Below are 20,309 nucleotides of genomic sequence, written 5' to 3' on the forward strand. Positions count from 1 at the left end.
ATAAACGTGGATAAATCCCCACGACCTAATCAGGTGTTCCCTAGAACTCTGTGGGAAGCTAGGGAAGTGATTGCTGGGCCTCTTGCTGAGATTTTTTTTAGATTAGATTACTCACAGTGTGGAAACAGGCCCTTCGGCCCAACAAGTCCACACCGCCCCGCCGAAGCGTAACCCACCCATACCCCTACATCTACCCCTTACCTAACACTACGGGCAATTTAGCATGGCCAATTCACCTGACCTGCACATCTTTGGACTGTGGGAGGAAACCGGAGCACCCGGAGGAAACCCACGCAGACACGGGGAGAACATGCAAACTCCACACAGTCAGTCGCCTGAGGCGGGAATTGAACCCAGGTCTCCGGCGCTGTGAGGCAGCAGTGCTAACCACCGTGCCACCCACTATCACTATTTGTATCATCGATAGTCACAGGTGAGGTGCCAGAAGACTGGAGGTTGGCAAACGTGGTGCCACTGTTTAAGAAAGTGGTAAGGACAAGCCAGAGAACTATAGACCAGTGAGTCTGACATCGATGGTGGACAAGTTGTTGTAAATCCTGTCCCTCAGGATTCCATGTATTTGGAAAGACAAGGAGCGTGATGGCAGAGTATTGGACGTGATCTATATGGACTTCAGTAAGGTTTGTCATGGTAGACTGATTAGCAAGGTTAGATTTCCCATGGGATACGGGGAGAATTAGCCATTTGAATACAGAACTGGCTCAAAGGTAGAAGACAGAGGGTGGTGGTGGAGGGTTGTTTTCCAGACTGGAGGCCTGTGACTAGTGGAGTGCCACAAGGATTGGTGCTTGGTTCACTGCTTTTCATCATTAATATAAATGATTTGGATGTGAACATAGGAGGTATAGTTAGTAAGTTTGCAGACGACAACAAAATCGGAGGTATTGTGGACAGCGAAGAAGGTTACCTCAGAGTTTAATGGGATCTTGATCAGATGGGCCAATGAACTGAGGAGTGGCAGATAGAGTTTAATTTAGATAGATGGTAGGTGCTGCAATTTGAGGTTGCTGAACAAAGAGACCTTGGAGTGCAGGTTCATAGCTCCTTGAAAGGTGGAGTTGTAGGTATATAGGATAGTGAAGGTGGTGTTTGCTATGCTTTCCTTTATTGGTCAGATTATTGAGTATTGGAGTTGGGAGGTCATGTTGTGGCTGTACAGGATGTTGGTTAGGCCACTTTTGGAATATTGTGTACAATTCTGGTCTCCTTCCTATCAGAAAGATGTTGTGAATCTTGAAAGAGTTCAGAAAAGATTTACAAGCATGTTGCCAGGGTTGGAGGATTTGAGCTACAGGGAGAGGCTGAATAGGCTGGGGCTGTTTTCCCTGGAGTGTCGGATGCTGAGGGGCGACTTTACAGAGGTTTATAAAATCATGAGGGGCATGGATAGGGTGAATAGCCACGGACTTTTCCCTGGGATAGCGGAGTCTAAAACTAGAGGGCATAGGTTTAGGGCAAGAGGGGAAAAATTTTAAATGAACCTAAGGGGCAACCTTTTCGGATAGAAGGTGGTGCATGAATGGAATGAGCTGCCAGAGGAAGTGGTAGAGGCTGGGAAAATTACAACATTTAAAAGGCATCCGAACGAGTTAATGAACAGGAAGAGTTGAGAGGTATATGGCCAGGTGCTGTCAAACGGGACTGGATTAATTTAGGATATCTGTTCGGCATGGACAAATTGGACGAAGGGTCTGTTTCCGTGCTGTACATCTCTGTAACTCTATGTCACTGGGGCAATACTCGGGTATGAGAGAGAATGAGGTGAGGGTGTCTGGGTGGTGAGTGGTGGGTGGGTGAGGGTGGGAATAATGCACCAGGAAGTCACGGCAGTAATAATGGGACTTAGAAGAGATTGGAGAATCATGGGTTACTGGGGATGGGGGGTATCTAAGGTAGGGGGGATATGGGATTGGGGGATATTGGGGTAGGGGGGATATGGGAATGGGGATATTGGGGTAGGGGGGATATGGCTATGAGAATATTGGGGAAATGGGGGATACTGGGGTTACAGTGACATGAGAATGGGGGTATTGGGGTAAGGGTGAGGATGGGGGATATTGGGGTGAGGGTATGGGAATGGGGGATATTGAGGTGGGGTATGGGAATGGGGGATATTGGGGTGAGGATATGGGAATGGGGGATATTGGGGTGAGGATATGGAAATGGGGGATATTGGGGGAAGGTGGATATCAGAATGGGGGATATTGAGGTAAGGGGTATATGCAAAGTGGGGGATATTGGGGTAAGTGGGATATGGGAAGTGGGAGATATTGGGGTAAAGGGGATATGGGAAGTGGGGGATATTCGAGTAAGTGGTATATGAGAATGGGGTGAGGTGATATTGGAGTTGGGATACTGGGTAGAGGAATTTACTCACAGATTATTGGGATAGGGGAATGGATATTGGCGGGATATTCAGGTGGAATAGTGGGGTAGGTGAGATAGGCAGGAGCGTAGAATGGGAAGAAAATGGGCTGGAGCTTGTGGGGATGTATGGGGTGGAGGGATAATGGGTGACCATTGATCAGGGAGGATAATGGTGGGTGGAGTGATACGGTGGTGGCAGTATTGAGATGGGGAATACTGGGATGCCATAGGGAGGGATTGGTTACTGGTGCCATGCGGATTGTCACCATCAGTGGCTGGTAGAGATTATCAGGTGTTGGGTTTGGACTGAACCTTCACCGACCTCTTCACTCCACTTGCCACCCTTTAACATTTTTTCAAACACCGACCCCAGCCCTCATCCCCACCCCCACTCTGCAGTCAAACATCACATTATGAAACGTCTGATGGGTTAGGAGAAAGTGAGGACTGCAGATGCTGAAGATCAGAGTCGAGAGTGTGGTGCTGGAAAAGCACAGCAGGTCAGGCAGCATCCGAGGAGCAGGAAAATTGACATTTCGGGCAAAAGCCCTTCATCAGGATGCCATCAAAAGCCATTCCTGATGAAGGGCTTATGCCCGAAGCATCGATTTTCCTGCTCCTTGGATGCTGCCTGACCTGCTGTGCTTTTCCAGCACCACTCTGATATTGACGCTGATTTTTAACTTTATCCACCCCAGTCCAGCACCAGCACCTCCAAATCTCAGCATACAGGTACCATAGACATTTTAACCAAACAGAAATTACACACCAACACACATAACGATGATACTGAATTGTTTTGGCAGCAATTGGGTTCGTTGGTTCTCATTCTCTCTTGTTCTCCCTCTGTGTGTGTGTCTCTCTCTCTCTCTCTCTTTCACACACACACACGCACTTTCTCTGTCTCTGTCTCTGTCTCTCTCTCTGTCTGTCTGTCTCTCCACTCCCATCCAATTCTACCCTCATTACCCTGCAAGTTCGTCCCTCACACAGATACCCATTCGATTTCCTTTTTCGATCATTCACTGGGACAGGCGATGGCCCGGTGATAATGAGCTAGTAGTCCAGAATCCAAGCTGATTCTCCAGGGACTCTCACCCTCAGGTTCGAATCCCAACCACACCCCCGTGAGGAAATTTGACTCCAATATGAATTTGGGAGTGAAAATCTAGTCCAGTGGTGAACACGTTGTAAAAACCCACCTGCCCTCGGGATGGAGATCTGCAGTCCTCCACGTGACTCCAGGCTGCACAGCCAATGTGGTTGTCTCTCAGCTGTCCACCGGGCAACTGGAGTTGCATGATAAATGTGAACATTCCCATTAAGGAATATTTTTTAAGAAGCATATGTACCAATGTCAAAGCCCACATGGAGCACTAGAGAGAAAGCTGGTCGAGAGCAAAAGTGAGAATGTGTGGGTTTATTAAAGAATTCTGACAACAACAAAAAATAAATCTCCACAAAGTCCAGTATCATTAATTTAAACCTTGGACAGAACTTGGCTCCAAACACATGAGAGAACCTGTATGCTTTTAAAAAAAAACTAATTTACAGGATGAGGGCATCATTGGCTAGGCCAGTATTTATTGCAATAAGTCAAACTACATTGCTGTGTGTCTGCAGTCACATGTCGGTCTGACCAGGTAAGAATGGTATGAGCAAATCAGATGGGCTTTCCCCTGACAATTTGGCAGTGGTTTCACAGCCATCATTTGACTATTAATTCCAGATCTGAATTCCACCATATGCCTTAAACCTATGCCCTCTAGCTTTGGACTCCTTGTTGTGGTTCTGTTCGCCGAGCTGGGAATTTGTCTTGCAAACGTTTCGTCCCCTGTCTAGGTGACATCTTCAGTGCTTGGGAGCCTCCTGTGAAGCGCTTCTGTGATGTTTCCTCCGGCATTTATAGTGGCCTGTCTCTGCCGCTTCCGGTTGTCAGTTCCAGCTGTCCGCTGCAGTGGCTGGTATATCGGGTCCAGGTCGATGTGTTTGTTGATAGAATCTGTGGATGAATGCCATGCCTCTAGGAATTCCCTGGCTATTCTCTGTACACTCACACAGAGAGAACAGCCAGGGAATTCCTAGAGGCATGGCATTCATCCACAGATTCTATCAACAAACACATTGACCTGGACCCAATATACCGGTCACTGCAACGGACAGCTGGAACTGACAACCGGAAGCGGCAGATTCAAACCACTATAAATGCCGGAGGAAACATCACAGAAGCGCTTCACAGGAGGCTGCCAAGCACTGAGGATGTCACCTAGACAGGGGACGAAACGTCTGCAACACAACTTCCCAGCTCGGCGAACAGAACCACAACAACGAGCACCCGAGCTACAAATCTTCTCCCAAACTTTGAGCTTTGGACTCCCCTACTCTAGGAAAAAAACCTTGTCTATTTATCCTATCCATGCCCCTCATGAGTTTATAAACCTCTATAAGGTCACCCCTCAGCCTCCGACACTCCAGGGAAAACAGCCCCAGTCTATTCAACCTCCAATCCAATTCAAACCCTCCAATCCTGGCAACATCCCTGTAAATCTTTTCTGAACCCTTTCAAGTTTCACATCCTTCCGATAGGAAGGAGACCAGAATTGAATGCAATATTCCAAAAGTGACCTAACCAATATCCTGTACAACTGCACATGACCTCTCAGCTCCTATACTCAATGCACTGACCCATAAAGGCAAGTATACCAAATGGCTTCTTCACTATCCCATCTACGTCCGACTCCACTTTCAAGGAACTATGAACCTGCACTTCAAGATCTCTTTTTTCAGCAACACTCCCCAGGCCACTGCCATGAAGTGTAAGAAGGATCTGGAGGGATGTGGGCCAAGTGCGGGCAAATGGGACTAGATTAGTCATAGAGTCATTCGGTCCAACCCATCCACGCTGACCAGACATCCCAACGCAATCTAGTCCCATCTGCCAGCACCCGCCCCAAATCCTTCCAAACTAGGGGTGGGGAGCCTGCAGCCTACCAGGCCATTGTGTGTGGCCTTTTGAATGAATCCAAATTTTGCAGAACAAATCTTTTATTTTTTAATAATATGTTTTTTTTCATCCTTTATTATTTTTACTTTAACCTTAAAATGAATGTATTTAAAATACCAGAGAGTAAAAGAAAATTCAACGAAATAATCCTCACAGACTGACCACCACAATTTATAAGAATGGGAATTTTGAAGAATATATAATTGAAGTTTCTTGGATGCGGCCTTATTAGATTACAACTAACATAATGCGGCCTTCCAACATGAAAAGGTTCCCCACCTCTGCTCCAAACCCTTCCTATTCATATACCCATCCAGATGCCTCTTAAATGTTGCAATTGTACCAGCCTCCACCACTTCCTCTGGCAGCTCATTCCATACACGTACCACCCTCTGTGTGAAATAGTTGCTCTGTAGGTCTCTTTGATATCTTTCCCCTCTCACCCTAAACCTATGCCCTTTAGTTCTGGACTTTCCCACCCCAGGGAAAAGACTTTGCCTATTTACCCTATCCATGCCCCTCATATTAGTTTGGGATATCTGGTCAGCATGGACGAGTTGGACTGAAGGGTCTGTTCCATGCTGTACATCTCTATAATTGAAACAAACACTATGGTAAGGCCAGAAACAACAAAACGAGAACTTGCAATTAATCGTGCTGTTATCATCATAAAATGTCCCAAACAGCTTCTGAGGATCATTACCAGGGGACGATGATGACTATCAGTATTAAGAGATGCTAGGGACAAGCAACACAAAGCCTGATCACAGAGGACAGTGTTAAACAGCATCTTCAAACAGCCAGAGAGCTTTGGGGAGGGAAACTTAGAGCATAGGGTCCAGGCAATTCAAGACAATAGAAATTGGGAGATGTACACGAACCTGGAATTAGGGAAGCATGGAGATTTCTGGAAATTACACACCTGAAGGAAGTTGCAAATATCAGGATCGGGAGAACGGGGAATCCATGGAGGCAAAGAATTTTAAAATCAAGATTAATACAGATCAAAATAACTCAAAATTTAAACAAGACTTATACAATTAATCTTTCTTCAGAATTGAGAAAGGAGCACTCGACTCAAAATGTTAACTCTGATTTCGCTTCACAGATGTGGCTTTTCCAGCAATTTATGGTTTTATTTTGGATTTACAGCATCCGCAGTTCTTTCAGATTCTTATACAATTCATGGTAGGGCCCTGGGTAGCGTTGTAGAACAAGGAGACCTCGGGGTTCAGGGACATAATTCTTTGAAATTTGCGTGATAGGTAGACAGGGAGTTAAGAAGGGGTTTAGCACGCTTGCCTTCATTGCTCAGACCTTTGAGTGTAGGAGTTGGGACGTCATGTTGAGTTTGTACAGGACGTTGGTGAGGCTTCTTCTGGAGTAACTGTGTCCAGTTCCGGTCGCCCTGTTACAGGAAGGATATTATTAAGCTGGACAGATTTACCAGGACGTTGCTGGGAATGGACGGTTTGAGTTACAGGGAGAGGCTGGATAGGCTGGGAATATTTTCATTGGAGCGTAGGAGGTTGAGGGGTGACCTTAGAGAGGTTTATAAAATCAAGCAAGGCATGGATAGGGTGAACGATGAGGATCATTTCCCGAGGGTAATAGATTTCAAAACTAGGGGGAATATTTTTAAGGTGGGAGGAGAAAGATTTGAGAAGAACATGAGGGGCAACATTTTTACATAGTGTGGAATGGTGAAGTGGTGGATGTGGGTACAGTAACAACGTTTAAAAGACATTTGGATAAGTCCATGAATAGGAAAGAATTGGACGGATATGGGCTAAGTGCAGGCAGATGGGACTAGTTTGGTTTGGGATTAGGATCGATGTGGACTAGTTGGGCCGAAGGGCCTGCATCTGGGCTGTATGACTCTATGAACAAGTGAACGAACTGAGAGCCAGTGGGCACTGGGCTAAGACGATTGGCAAAAGGAATGGCAAGATGATTGAGGAGAAACGTGTTTTCTCAGTGTATCCTTAGACTTCAGAAGTTACTGCCTGAGACTGCGGTGGAGGCTTGCGAAAGGGGGATTGGATTTGGAGGGCTCCGGGCATGACACAGTGGTGCCTCACAGGTGCCAGAGACCCAGGTTTGGTTCCACCCTCAGGCGACTGTCTGTGTGGAGTTTGTATGTTCTCCCTGTGTCTGCGTGGGTTTCCTCCGGGTGCTCCGGTTTCCTCCCACGGTCCAAAGATGTGCAGGTTAGGTGGATTGGCCGTGCTAAATTGTCTCATAGTGCCCAGGGATGTGCAGGTTAGGGTGGATTGGCCATGCTGTATTGTCCCATTGTGCACAGGGATGTGCAGGTTAGGGTGGATTGGCCGTGCTAAATTGTCCCATAGTGCCCAGGGATGTGCATGTTAGAGTGGATTGGCCGTGCTAAATTGTCCCATAGTGCCCAGGGATGTGCAGGTTAGGGTGGATTGGCCATGCTAAATTGTCCCATAGTGCCCAGGGATGTGCAGGTTAGAGTGGATTGGCCATGTTAAATTGTCCCATAGTGCCCAGGGACGTGCAGGTTAGGGTGGATTGGCCATGCTGTATTGTCCCATAGTGCCCAGGGATGTGCAGGTTAGGGTGGGATTGGCCATGCTGTATTGTCCCATAGTGCACAGGGATGTGCAGGTTAGAGTGGATTGGCCATGCTGTATTGTCCCATAGTGCCCAGGGATGTGTAGGTTAGGGTGGGATTGGCCATGCTGTATTGTCCCATAGTGCACAGGGATGTGCAGGTTAGAGTGGATTGGCCATGCTGTATTGTCCCATAGTGCCCAGGGATGTGTAGGTTAGGGTGGGATTGGCCATGCTGTATTGTCCCATAGTGCACAGGGATGTGCAGGCTCAGTGGGTTAGCCATGTGTTACAGGGAATGTGGTGGGATCTCTTCGGAGGGGTGATATGGACTCAATGGGCCTTGCTTCCACACAGTACGGATTCTATGAGTGGGACTGGCGGAGTTGCTTGTGGACAGAGCCAGTATGGACAGAAATGGGCTGAATGGCCTCATCCTGAGCAGTGACTATGCCATGAAACCAGAGCTGATTACCATAAGAGTTAGCATGTCGCACACAGGGCTCCAGCTGCCCATCCATCAGGGAACATCTCCAGAACTCTGGAAGCATTTGATGTTCCTTCCAGCAAAAAGAGCTCTGTGTTACGTTTGATCCAACCTTTCTGTCCACTGTCAGCATTTCAGGTGTTTCAATCTCTCATTCTTCTCTATACAGGCCCAGTTGACATAATCTCTCCTCAATGCAGTCCCCTGGTAGCAAGTCTATCATGGGTAAGGAGACCAAAACCAGACACACATTGGCGACATGCACACTTTCCACTCGACTCATTGAGTATACATGACAATGAGGGCTATTCTATTCTGTACAAATCCAAATAGATAGTAATGCAGAGGACTAGGTTAATTCAATGGGAGATGGCTGTGGGCCTAGTGTGGGAAAGTGGGGCTAGTGGAGATCTTTGGTGGCATAGCCTGTGTGTGTACATGAGAGAGAAAGAGAGAGCGCATGTGTGTGTGAGAGAGAGAGATAGTATGTGTGTGTGTGTGTGTGTGTGAGTGTGTGACGGAGAATGAGTGTGTGAGCGTGAGAAATAGTGTGCTTGAGTTTGTGAGAGATGGAGAGTGTGTGAGAGAGAATGAGTGAGTGTGTGTATATGACAGAGAGAATAAGTGTGTGTGTGTGAGAGAGACAGTGTGTGTGCGTGTGTGTGTTTGTGAGATAGAGTGTGAATGTGTACGTGGGCGTGTGAGATAGAGTGTGTGTGTGTGTGTGTGAGAAAGAGATAGAGTGTGAGTGTATGTGTAAGACCATGTGTGAGTGTGTGCATGGGTGTGTGAGATAGAGTGTGAGTGTGTGAGTGTACATGAGAGAAATACAGTGCATGTGAGAGAGAGAGATAGATAAAGTGCGTGAGTGTGTGTGAAAGAGTGTGTGTGAAAGTGAGGGTGAATGAGTGTGTGTGTGAGCAAGAGAGATAGTGTATGTGAGTTTGAGAGAGAGTGTGAGAGAGAGAGAATGTGTGTGTGTTTGTGTGTGTGAGATAGAGGCAGTGTGTGTATGAGAGAGATAGAGTGTGATTGTATTTGTGAGAGAGACAGAGGAGTGTGTGTCCGTGTATGAGAGAGATGTATATAGTGTGTGTGTGTGTGTGAAAGATAGAGTGCGAGCATGTGCGTGTGTGAGAGAGATAGAATGTAAATGTGTGTGTGTTTGAGATAGAATGAAGGAGAGTGTGTGTGAAAGAGAATGAGTGAGAGATATGGTGTCCGTGAGTTTGTGTGTAAGAGATAGAGAATTAATGTGTGTATGTGAGAGACAGATAGTGTGTGCATGTGTGTGTGAGAGAGAGAGGTTAGAAACATAGTGTGTGTGTGTGTGTGTGAAAGAGACAGTGTGAGGGTGTGTGTGTGGCTGAGAGAGAGAGAGAGAGAGAGAGAGAGTGTGTATGTGTGAGACACAAAGAGTGTATAGTGTGTGTGAGAGAGAAAAAGAGCGTGTGTGAGAGAGAGAAAGAGTGTGTGAGTGTTGTGTGTGAGAGACAGATAGTGTGTATGTGTGTTGAGACAGAGAGAGAGTATGTAGAGTTTGTGTGTGAGAGAGAGAGATAGAGCATGTAGAGTTTGTGTGTGAGAGAGAGAGATAGAGCGTGTATGTGTGAGAGAGAAAGAGTGTATCAGTGCATGTGAGCGAGAAAGAGCGTGTGTATTTGTGTTTGAGAGAGAAAGAGAGTGTGTGTGTGAGAGAAAAATAATATGTGTGAGAGAGAAAGAGTGTGTGTGTGTGAAAGACAGAGATAGTATATGTGTGTGAAGGAGAAATGAGTGTGTGAGTGTGTGTGAGAGAGATAATGTGCGAGAGTGTGTGTGTGAGAGAAAACGAGTGTGTGTATGTGTGAGAGAGATTGTGTGTACGAGGGAGAATGAGTGTGTGAGTGTGAGAGAGATAGTATGTGTGTGCAAGAGATAGAGTGTGTGTGAGTGCACGTGAGAGATAGAGTGTGAGTGTGTGAGAGAGATAGAGTGTGAGTGTGTGTGGATGTATGTGAGTGTGTGTGTGTGTGTGTGTGAGATAGAGTGTGAGAGGTAGTATGTGTGAGTTTGTGAGAGAGTGTGTTGAAAGAGAATGAGTGAGTGAGTGTGAGAGATATAATATCCATGAGTTTGTAAGAGAGAGAGCAAATTAGTGTGTGTGTGTGTGTGAGAGAGAGAGAGAGAGAGAGAGAGATAATATGAGTTTATGTGTGTGTGAGAAAACGTGTGAGGGTGTGTGTGAGAGAGAGAGAGACAGTGTGAGGGTGTGTGTGAGAGAGAGAGATAGAGTGTGTATGTGTGTGAAAGGAAGAGTGTGTGTGTGAGAGAGAGAAAAGGAGTGTGTGAGTGTGTACGTGAGAGAGAGATAGTATATGTGTGAGAGAGAATGAGTGTGAGTGTGTGTGTGAGAAAGATAATGTGCATGAGTTTGTGAGAGAGAGAGTGAGGGAGTGTGTGTATGAGAGATAGTGTGTGTGTGTGAGAGAGAGAGTGAGCGATGAAGTGTGAGAGTTTGTGTGACAGAGTCAGAGTGTGAGTGTGTGAGTGTGCATGAGAGAGATAGTGTGTGTGTGAGAGAGGGAGAAAGTGTGTGTGTGTAAGAGAGAGATAGACCATAAGTGTGAGAGAGAGAGAGAGTGTGTGTGTGAGATAGAGTGTGAGCGTGTGTATGTGTGAGAGCGTACGTGTGTGAGATAGAGTGTGACTGTGTGTGTGACAGAGATAGCGTGTGAGTGTGTGTGACAGAGATAGAATGTGAGTGTGTGTGAGAGAGAGTGTGTGTGAGTGAGAGAGTGTGTGTGAGAGAGAGAGAATGAGTGTGTGTGTGTGTGAGAGAGAGAGATAGTGTGTGTGTGTGTGTGTGAGTGAGAGATAGAGTGTGTGTGTGTGAGTGAGAGATAGAGTGTGAGTGTGTGTGTGAGTGAGAGATAGAGTGTGTGTGTGAGTGAGAGATAGAGTGTGAGTGTGTTTGAATGAGAGATAGCGTGTGTGTATGTGTGTGTGTGAGACAGTGTCAGTGTGTGTGAATGAGAGATAGTGTGAGTGTGTGTGTATGAGAGAGAACGAGTGTGTGAGTGAGTTTGTGTGTGTGTGACAGAGAATGAGTGAGTGTGTGAGAAAGAGGTGGTATCTTTGAGTTTGTGTGTGAGAGAGAGAATTTGTGTGTGTGTGTAAGAGAGAGAGAAAGATAGTGTGTGCCTGTGTAAGAAATAATGTGTGTGTGTGTGAGAGAGAGAGATAGAGTGTGAGGGTGTGTGTGTGAGAGAGAGATAGAGGGTATATGTGTGAGAGAGAAAGAGTGTGAGTGAGAGAGAAAGAGTGTGTGAGTGTTGTGTGTGAGAGAAAACGTGTGTGTGTGTGAAAGAGAGATAGTATGTGTGTGAGGGAGAATGAGTGTGTGAGAGAGATCATGTGTGTGAGTTTGTGAGAGATGGAGAGTGAGAGAGAGAGAATAAGTGAGTGTGTGTGTGAGAGAGAGATAGTGTGTGTGAGATAGAGTGTGAGTTTGTGCATATGCGTGAGACAGTGTGAATGTGAGTGTGTGTGTGAGAGAGATGGAGTGTGAGAGTGTGTGTGACAGAGATAGAGTGTGAGTGTGCGTGAGAGAGAGATTGTGTGCATGAGAGAGAGTGTGTGTGTCTGTGAGTGTATATGAGAGAGATAATGTGTGTGAGTTTGTGAGAAATATAGAGTATGTGAGAGATAGAGTGCGAGTATGTGTGAGAGAGAGATGGAGTGTGAGAGAGAGATGGAGTGTGTGTGTGAGAGAGAGACAGAGTGAGTGTGTGTGAGATATTGTGTGTGTGTGCGCGCATGAGAGAGAGAGAAATATAGCGTGAGAGTTTGTGTGACAGAGACAGAGTGTGAGTGTGCGTGAGAGAGATAGTGTGTGTGAGAGAGAGTGTGAGTGTGTGTGAGATATTGTGTGTGTGTCTGTGTGTGCGCATGAGAGAGAGAGAAATGGAGTGTGAGAGTTTATGTGACAGAGACAGAGTGCGAGGGTGCGTGAGAGAGATAGTGTGTGTGTGTGAGAGAGTGTGTGTGTGTAAGAGAGTGTCTGTGTGTGTGAGTGTGTGTGAGAGAGTGCGACTGTGTGTGACAGACACAGTGTATGTGTGTGTGAGAGAAAGTGTGTGTGTGTGAGAGAGTGTGTGTGTGTGTGTGAGTGTGACTGTGTGTGAGAGAGATAGAGTGTGTGTGCGTGAGAGAGATAGAGTGTGTGTGTGGGAGAGTGTCTGTGTGTGTGAGAGAGTGTGTGTGAGAGAGTGTGACTCTGTGTGCATGAGAGATAGAGTGTGTGTGTGAGAGAGTGTGTGTGTGAGAAAGAGTGTGTGTGAGAGAGATAGTGTGTGTGAGAGAGAGTGTGACTGTGTGTGAGAGAGATAGAGTGTGTGTGTGTCTGTGTGTGTGAGAGAGTGTGTGTCTGTGTGTGTGAGAGAGTGTGTGTGTGAGAGTGTGTCTGTGTGTGTGAGAGAGTGTGTGTGTGTAAGAGAGTGTCTGTGTGTGTGAGAGAGTGTGACTGTGTGTGACAGAGACAGAGTGTGTGTGTGAGAGAGAAAGTGTGTGTGAGAGAGTGTGTGTGTGAGTGTGACTGTGTGTGAGAGAGATAGAGTGTGTGTGCATGAGAGAGATAGAGTGTGTGTGTGTCTGTGTGTGTGAGAGAGTGTGTGTCTGTGTGTGTGAGAGAGTGTGTGTGTGTAAGAGAGTGTCTGTGTGTGTGAGTGTGTGTGAGAGAGTGTGACTGTGTGTGACAGAGACAGAGTGTGTGTGTGTGAGAGAGTGTGTGTGTGAGTGTGACTGTGTGTGAGAGAGATAGAGTGTGTGTGCATGAGAGAGATAGAGTGTGTGTGTGAGAGAGTGTGTGTGAGAGAGTGTGACTCTGTGTGCATGAGAGATAGAGTGTGTGTGTGAGAGAGTGTGTGTGTGAGAGAGTGTGACTGTGTGAGAGAGATAGTGTGTGTGTGAGAGAGTGTGTGTGTGAGTGTGTGTGTGAGAGAGTGTGACTGTGTGTGAGAGATAGAGTGTGTGTGTGTCTGTGTGTGTGAGAGAGTGTGTGTTTGAGAGTGTGTCTGTGTGTGTGAGAGAGTGTGTGTGTGTGAGAGAGATAGAGTGAGTGTGTGTGTGTGTCTGTGTGTGTGAGATGAAGTGTGACAGTGTGTGTGACAGGTGTGTGAGGATGTGTGTGACAGAGATAGAGTGTGTGTGCATGAGAGAAATAGTGTGTGTGAGAGAGTGTGTCTGTGAGAGAGAGTGAGTGTGTGTGTGTCTGAGAGATATAATGTGCGTAAGTTTGAGAGAGATGGAGAGTGTGAGAGAGAGAATGAGTGAGTATGTGTGTGGGAGATAGATTGTGAGTGTGTGTGAGATAGAGTGTGAGTATGAGTGTGTGTGAGAGAGATAAAGTGTGAGTGTCAGTGTGTGTGAGGTAGAGTGTGAGTATGCATGTGTGTGTGGGATAGTGTGATTGTGTGTGTGTGGGTGTGTGAGATAGCATCAAAGTATATGCATTTGTGTGAGAGAGAGATAGAGTGTGTTCATTTGTGTGTGAGATAGAGCATGAGTGTGTGTGTGAGAGATAGTGTGAGTGTGTGCATGTGTGAGATTGTGTATGTGTGCGTGTGAGAGAGAGATAGAGTGTGTGCATTTGTGTGTGAGATAGAGCATGAGTGTGTGTGTGTGCATGTGTGTGTGTAAGATAGAGTGTGACTGATGTTTGTGTGTGCGAAAGAGATAGTGTTACTGTGTGTGAGATAGTGTGTGTGTGTGAGGACTGAGTGTATGAGAGAGTGAGTGTGTCAGAAAGATAGTGTGTGAATGTGTATGTGTGTGAGATAGTGTGTGTGTGTGTGATATTGTGTGATAGACCGTGAACATGTGCGCGTGAGATAGTGTGTGTGTGTGTGTGAGATTGTGTATGTGTGTGTGAGAGAGATAGAGTGTGTGCGTGTGTGTGCGTGTGTGAGAGAGATAGTGTGTGTTTGAGATTGTGTCTGTGTGTGTGAGATTATGTATGTGTGTGAGAGAGAGATAGAGTGTGTGTGAGAGATTGTGTCTGTATGTGTGTGAGATTGTGTATATGTGCGTGAGAGAGTGAGCGTGAGAGAGTGTGTGTATATGAGAGAGAGAAAGTGTGTACGTGTGTGTGTGTGCGCGACGGAATGAGAGTGGGAGAGAGAGATTAAGCGTGTGTGTTTCAGTTCCAGGGGCTAATTCCTCAGGAACCCATATCCTCCTGGGGTGCCCGCCTGGAGATACAATGGATGTGGGGAGGGGAGGGGAGAGGTACAAAAACTGATAAATGGTCATCCCCAGATACACTCTATACACACGCACCTATATCGATGATGAGGCAGAATAGACGCAGACCTTATCTTTTTCCTTCCTAGCCGTCAGTGCATGCCTCCCCTAATCAGATGGACAATTAAGGCCTTGCCTCATTTTGTCGGCTATTTTCACATCTCAGCTGGAAGCACGTAGCTGAAGACACTGAGAGAGAGAGAGAGAGACCCTGCATACGGGTGTAAAGATTATACCTATGTGTCGCACGGTGAGCCGGGGTGGGGTGGGGGTAATTTGTTACCTGTTCCCTGGGGGGAATTGTCACATTCAAGCGTTGTTCTGACGGTCCCAGATCACTGCTAATTCCGTCTGTTTTTCACCAGTGATCTTTCACTGAGGTCCATGGAGGTGTAGGCAGCTGATGGTGTCTGTGTGAGAGAGGCGGAGGGAGGCGACAGAGATTGAGTTGAACAGGGGAAGGCGTTTTTTTCTCGCCCTTAATCTCGCTTCGTGACTAGTGCTGTTTTAAAGGGACAATCCCACACACACACACACACGCTCACCCTCTCTCACACACTGTCTCACACACACATGTTCACCCTCTCTCTCACACTGTCTCACACACACATGCTCACACTGTCTTACACAAACATGCTCACCCTCTCTCACACACTGTCTCACACACACATGCTCACACTGTCTTACACACTGTCTCACACACACATGCTCACACTGTCTTACACACACATGTTCACCCTCTCTCACCCTCTCTCTCACACACATGCTCACCCTCTCACACACACTGTCTCACACACACATGCTCACAGTGTCTTACACACACATGCTCAACCTGTCTCACACACTGTCTCACACACACATGCTCACACTGTCTTACACACTGTCTTACACACACATGCTCACACTGTCTTACACACTGTCTTACACACACATGCTCAACCTGTCTCACACACTGTCTCACACACACATGCTCACACTGTCTCACACACTGTCTCACACACACATGCTCACACTGTCTTACACACTGTCTTACACACACATGCTCACCCTCTCTCACACACTGTCTCACACACACACACACACTCACCCTCTCTCACACACACATGCTCACCCTCTCTCACACACTGTCTCACACACACATGCTCACACTGTCTTACACACACATGCTCACCCTCTCTCTCACACTGTCTTACACACACATGCTCACCCTCTCTCTCAAACTGTCTCACACACACATGCTCACACTGTCTTACACACACATGCTCACCGTCTCTCACACACTGTCTCACACACACATGCTCACCCTCTCTCTCACACTGTCTTACACACACATGCTCACACTGTCTTACACACACATGCTCACCCTCTCTCACACACTGTCTCACACACACATGCTCACACTGTCTTACACACACATGCTCACCCTCTCTCACACACTGTCTCACACACACATGCTCACCCTCTCTCTCACACTGTCTTACACACACATGCTCACACTGTCTTACACACACATGCTCAACCTGTCTCACACGCTGTCTCACACACACATGCTCACACTGTCTTACACACTGTCTTACACACACATGCTCACCCTCTCTCACACACTGTCTTACACACACATGCTCCCCCTCTCTCACACACTGTCTCACACACACACATGCTCACCCTCTCTCACACACACATGCTCACACTGTCTCACACACACATGCTCACACTGTCTTACACACACATGCTCACCCTCTCTCTCACACTGTCTTACACACACATGCTCACCCTCTCTCTCAAACTGTCTCACACACACATGCTCACACTGTCTTACACACACATGCTCACCGTCTCTCACACACTGTCTCACACACACATGCTCACCCTCTCTCTCACACTGTCTTACACACACATGCTCACACTGTCTTACACACACATGCTCACCCTCTCTCACACACTGTCTCACACACACATGCTCACACTGTCTTACACACACATGCTCACCCTCTCTCACACACTGTCTCACACACACATGCTCACCCTCTCTCTCACACTGTCTTACACACACATGCTCACACTGTCTTACACACACATGCTCACCCTCTCTCTCACACTGTCTCACACACACATGCTCACACTGTCTTACACACACATGCTCACCCTCTCTCACACACTGTCTTACACACACATGCTCACCCTCTCCCACACACTGTCTTACACACACATGCTCACCCTCTCTCACACTCTGTCTCACACACACATGCTCACCCTCTCTCTCACACTGTCTCACACACACATGCTCACACTGTCTCACACACTGTCTTACACACACATGCTCCCCCTCTCTCACACACTGTCTCACACACACACATGCTCACCCTCTCTCACACACACATGCTCACACTGTCTTACACACACATGCTCACACTGTCTTACACAAACATGCTCACCCTCTCTCACACTGTCTTACACACACATGCTCACCCTCTCTCACACACTGTCTCACACACACATGCTCACCCTCTCTCTCACACTGTCTTACACACACATGCTCACCCTCTCTCTCAAACTGTCTCACACACACATGCTCACACTGTCTTACACACACATGCTCACCGTCTCTCACACACTGTCTCACACACACATGCTCACCCTCTCTCTCACACTGTCTTACACACACATGCTCACACTGTCTTACACACACATGCTCACCCTCTCTCACACACTGTCTCACACACACATGCTCACACTGTCTTACACACACATGCTCACCCTCTCTCACACACTGTCTCACACACACATGCTCACCCTCTCTCTCACACTGTCTTACACACACATGCTCACACTGTCTTACACACACATGCTCAACCTGTCTCACACACTGTCTCACACACACATGCTCACACTGTCTTACACACTGTCTTACACACACATGCTCACCCTCTCTTACACACTGTCTCACACACACACACACACTCACCCTCTCTCACACACACATGCTCACCCTCTCTCACACACTGTCTCACACACACATGCTCACACTGTCTTACACACACATGCTCACCCTCTCTCTCACACTGTCTTACACACACATGCTCACCCTCTCTCTCAAACTGTCTCACACACACATGCTCACACTGTCTTACACACACATGCTCACCGTCTCTCACACACTGTCTCACACACACATGCTCACCCTCTCTCTCACACTGTCTTACACACACATGCTCACACTGTCTTACACACACATGCTCACCCTCTCTCACACACTGTCTCACACACACATGCTCACACTGTCTTACACACACATGCTCACCCTCTCTCACACACTGTCTCACACACACATGCTCACCCTCTCTCTCACACTGTCTTACACACACATGCTCACACTGTCTTACACACACATGCTCAACCTGTCTCACACACTGTCTCACACACACATGCTCACACTGTCTTACACACACATGCTCACCCTCTCTCACACACTGTCTTACACACACATGCTCACCCTCTCCCACACACTGTCTTACACACACATGCTCACCCTCTCTCACACTCTGTCTCACACACACATGCTCACCCTCTCTCTCACACTGTCTCACACACACATGCTCACACTGTCTCACACACTGTCTTACACACACATGCTCCCCCTCTCTCACACACTGTCTCACACACACACATGCTCACCCTCTCTCACACACACATGCTCACACTGTCTTACACACACATGCTCACACTGTCTTACACAAACATGCTCACCCTCTCTCACACTGTCTTACACACACATGCTCACCCTCTCTCACACACTGTCTCACACAGACATGCTCACACTGTCTTACACACACATGTTCACCCTCTCTGACACACCGTCTCACACACACATGCTCACACTGTCTTACACACACATGCTCAACCTGTCTCACACACTGTCTCACACACACATGCTCACACTGTCTTACACACTGTCTTACACACACATGCTCACCCTCTCTCTCACACTGTCTCACACACACATGCTCACACTGTCTTACACAGACATGCTCACCCTCTCTCACACACTGTCTCACACACACATGCTCACACTGTCTTACACACACATGCTCACCCTCTCTCACACACTGTCTCACACACACATGCTCACCCTCTCTCTCACACTGTCTTACACACACATGCTCACACTGTCTTACACACACATGCTCACCCTCTCTCTCACACTGTCTCACACACACATGCTCACACTGTCTTACACACACATGCTCACCCTCTCTCACACACTGTCTTACACACACATGCTCACCCTCTCCCACACACTGTCTTACACACACATGCTCACCCTCTCTCACACTCTGTCTCACACACACATGCTCACCCTCTCTCTCACACTGTCTCACACACACATGCTCACACTGTCTCACACACTGTCTTACACACACATGCTCACCCTCTCTCACACACTGTCTCACACACACACATGCTCACCCTCTCTCACACACACATGCTCACACTGTCTTACACACACATGCTCACACTGTCTTACACAAACATGCTCACCCTCTCTCACACTGTCTTACACACACATGCTCACCCTCTCTCACACACTGTCTCACACAGACATGCTCACACTGTCTTACACACACATGTTCACCCTCTCTGACACACCGTCTTACACACACATGCTCACACTGTCTTACACACACATGCTCACCCTCTCTCACACACTGTCTCACACACACATGCTCACCCTCTCTCTCACACACATGGTCACCCTCCCTCACAAACTGTCCCACACACACATGCTCACCCTCTCTCACACACTGTCTCACACAGACATGCTCACACTGTCTTACACACACATGTTCACCCTCTCTGACACACCATGTTACACACACATGCTCACACTGTCTTACACACACATGCTCACCCTCTCTCACACACTGTCTCACACACACATGCTCACCCTCTCACACACTGTCTTACACACGTGTGCTCACCCTCTCTCACATACTGTCTCATACACACATGCCTGCGCTCTCTCACACTCTGTCTCACACACACACTCACACTCTCTCACACACACGCATGCTCATCCTCTCTCACACCCTCTTTCACACACACATGCTCACCCTCTCTCTCACACACATGGTCACCCTCCCTCACAAACTGTCCCACACACACATGCTCACCCTCTCTCACACACTGTCTCACACACACACACACTCACACTCTCTCACACATGCTCACACTCTCTCACAAACTGTCCCACACACACACACTCACACTCTCTCACACATGCTCACCCTCTCTCACACACTGTCTCACACACACATGCTCACCCTCTTTCACACACACATGCTCACCCTCTCTCTCACACTCATGTTCACCCACTCTCACACACTGTCTCACACACACATGCTCATCCTCTCTCACACCCTCTTTCACACACACATGCTCACCCTCTCTCTCACACTCATGTTCACCCACTCTCACACACTGTCTCACACACACATGCTCAGCCTCTCTCACACACTGTCTCACACACACATGCTCACACTGTCTTACACACTGTCTCACACACACATG

Source organism: Chiloscyllium punctatum, chromosome 21 (genome assembly GCF_047496795.1).
Source record: "Chiloscyllium punctatum isolate Juve2018m chromosome 21, sChiPun1.3, whole genome shotgun sequence".
NCBI classification, from domain to species: domain Eukaryota; kingdom Metazoa; phylum Chordata; class Chondrichthyes; order Orectolobiformes; family Hemiscylliidae; genus Chiloscyllium; species Chiloscyllium punctatum.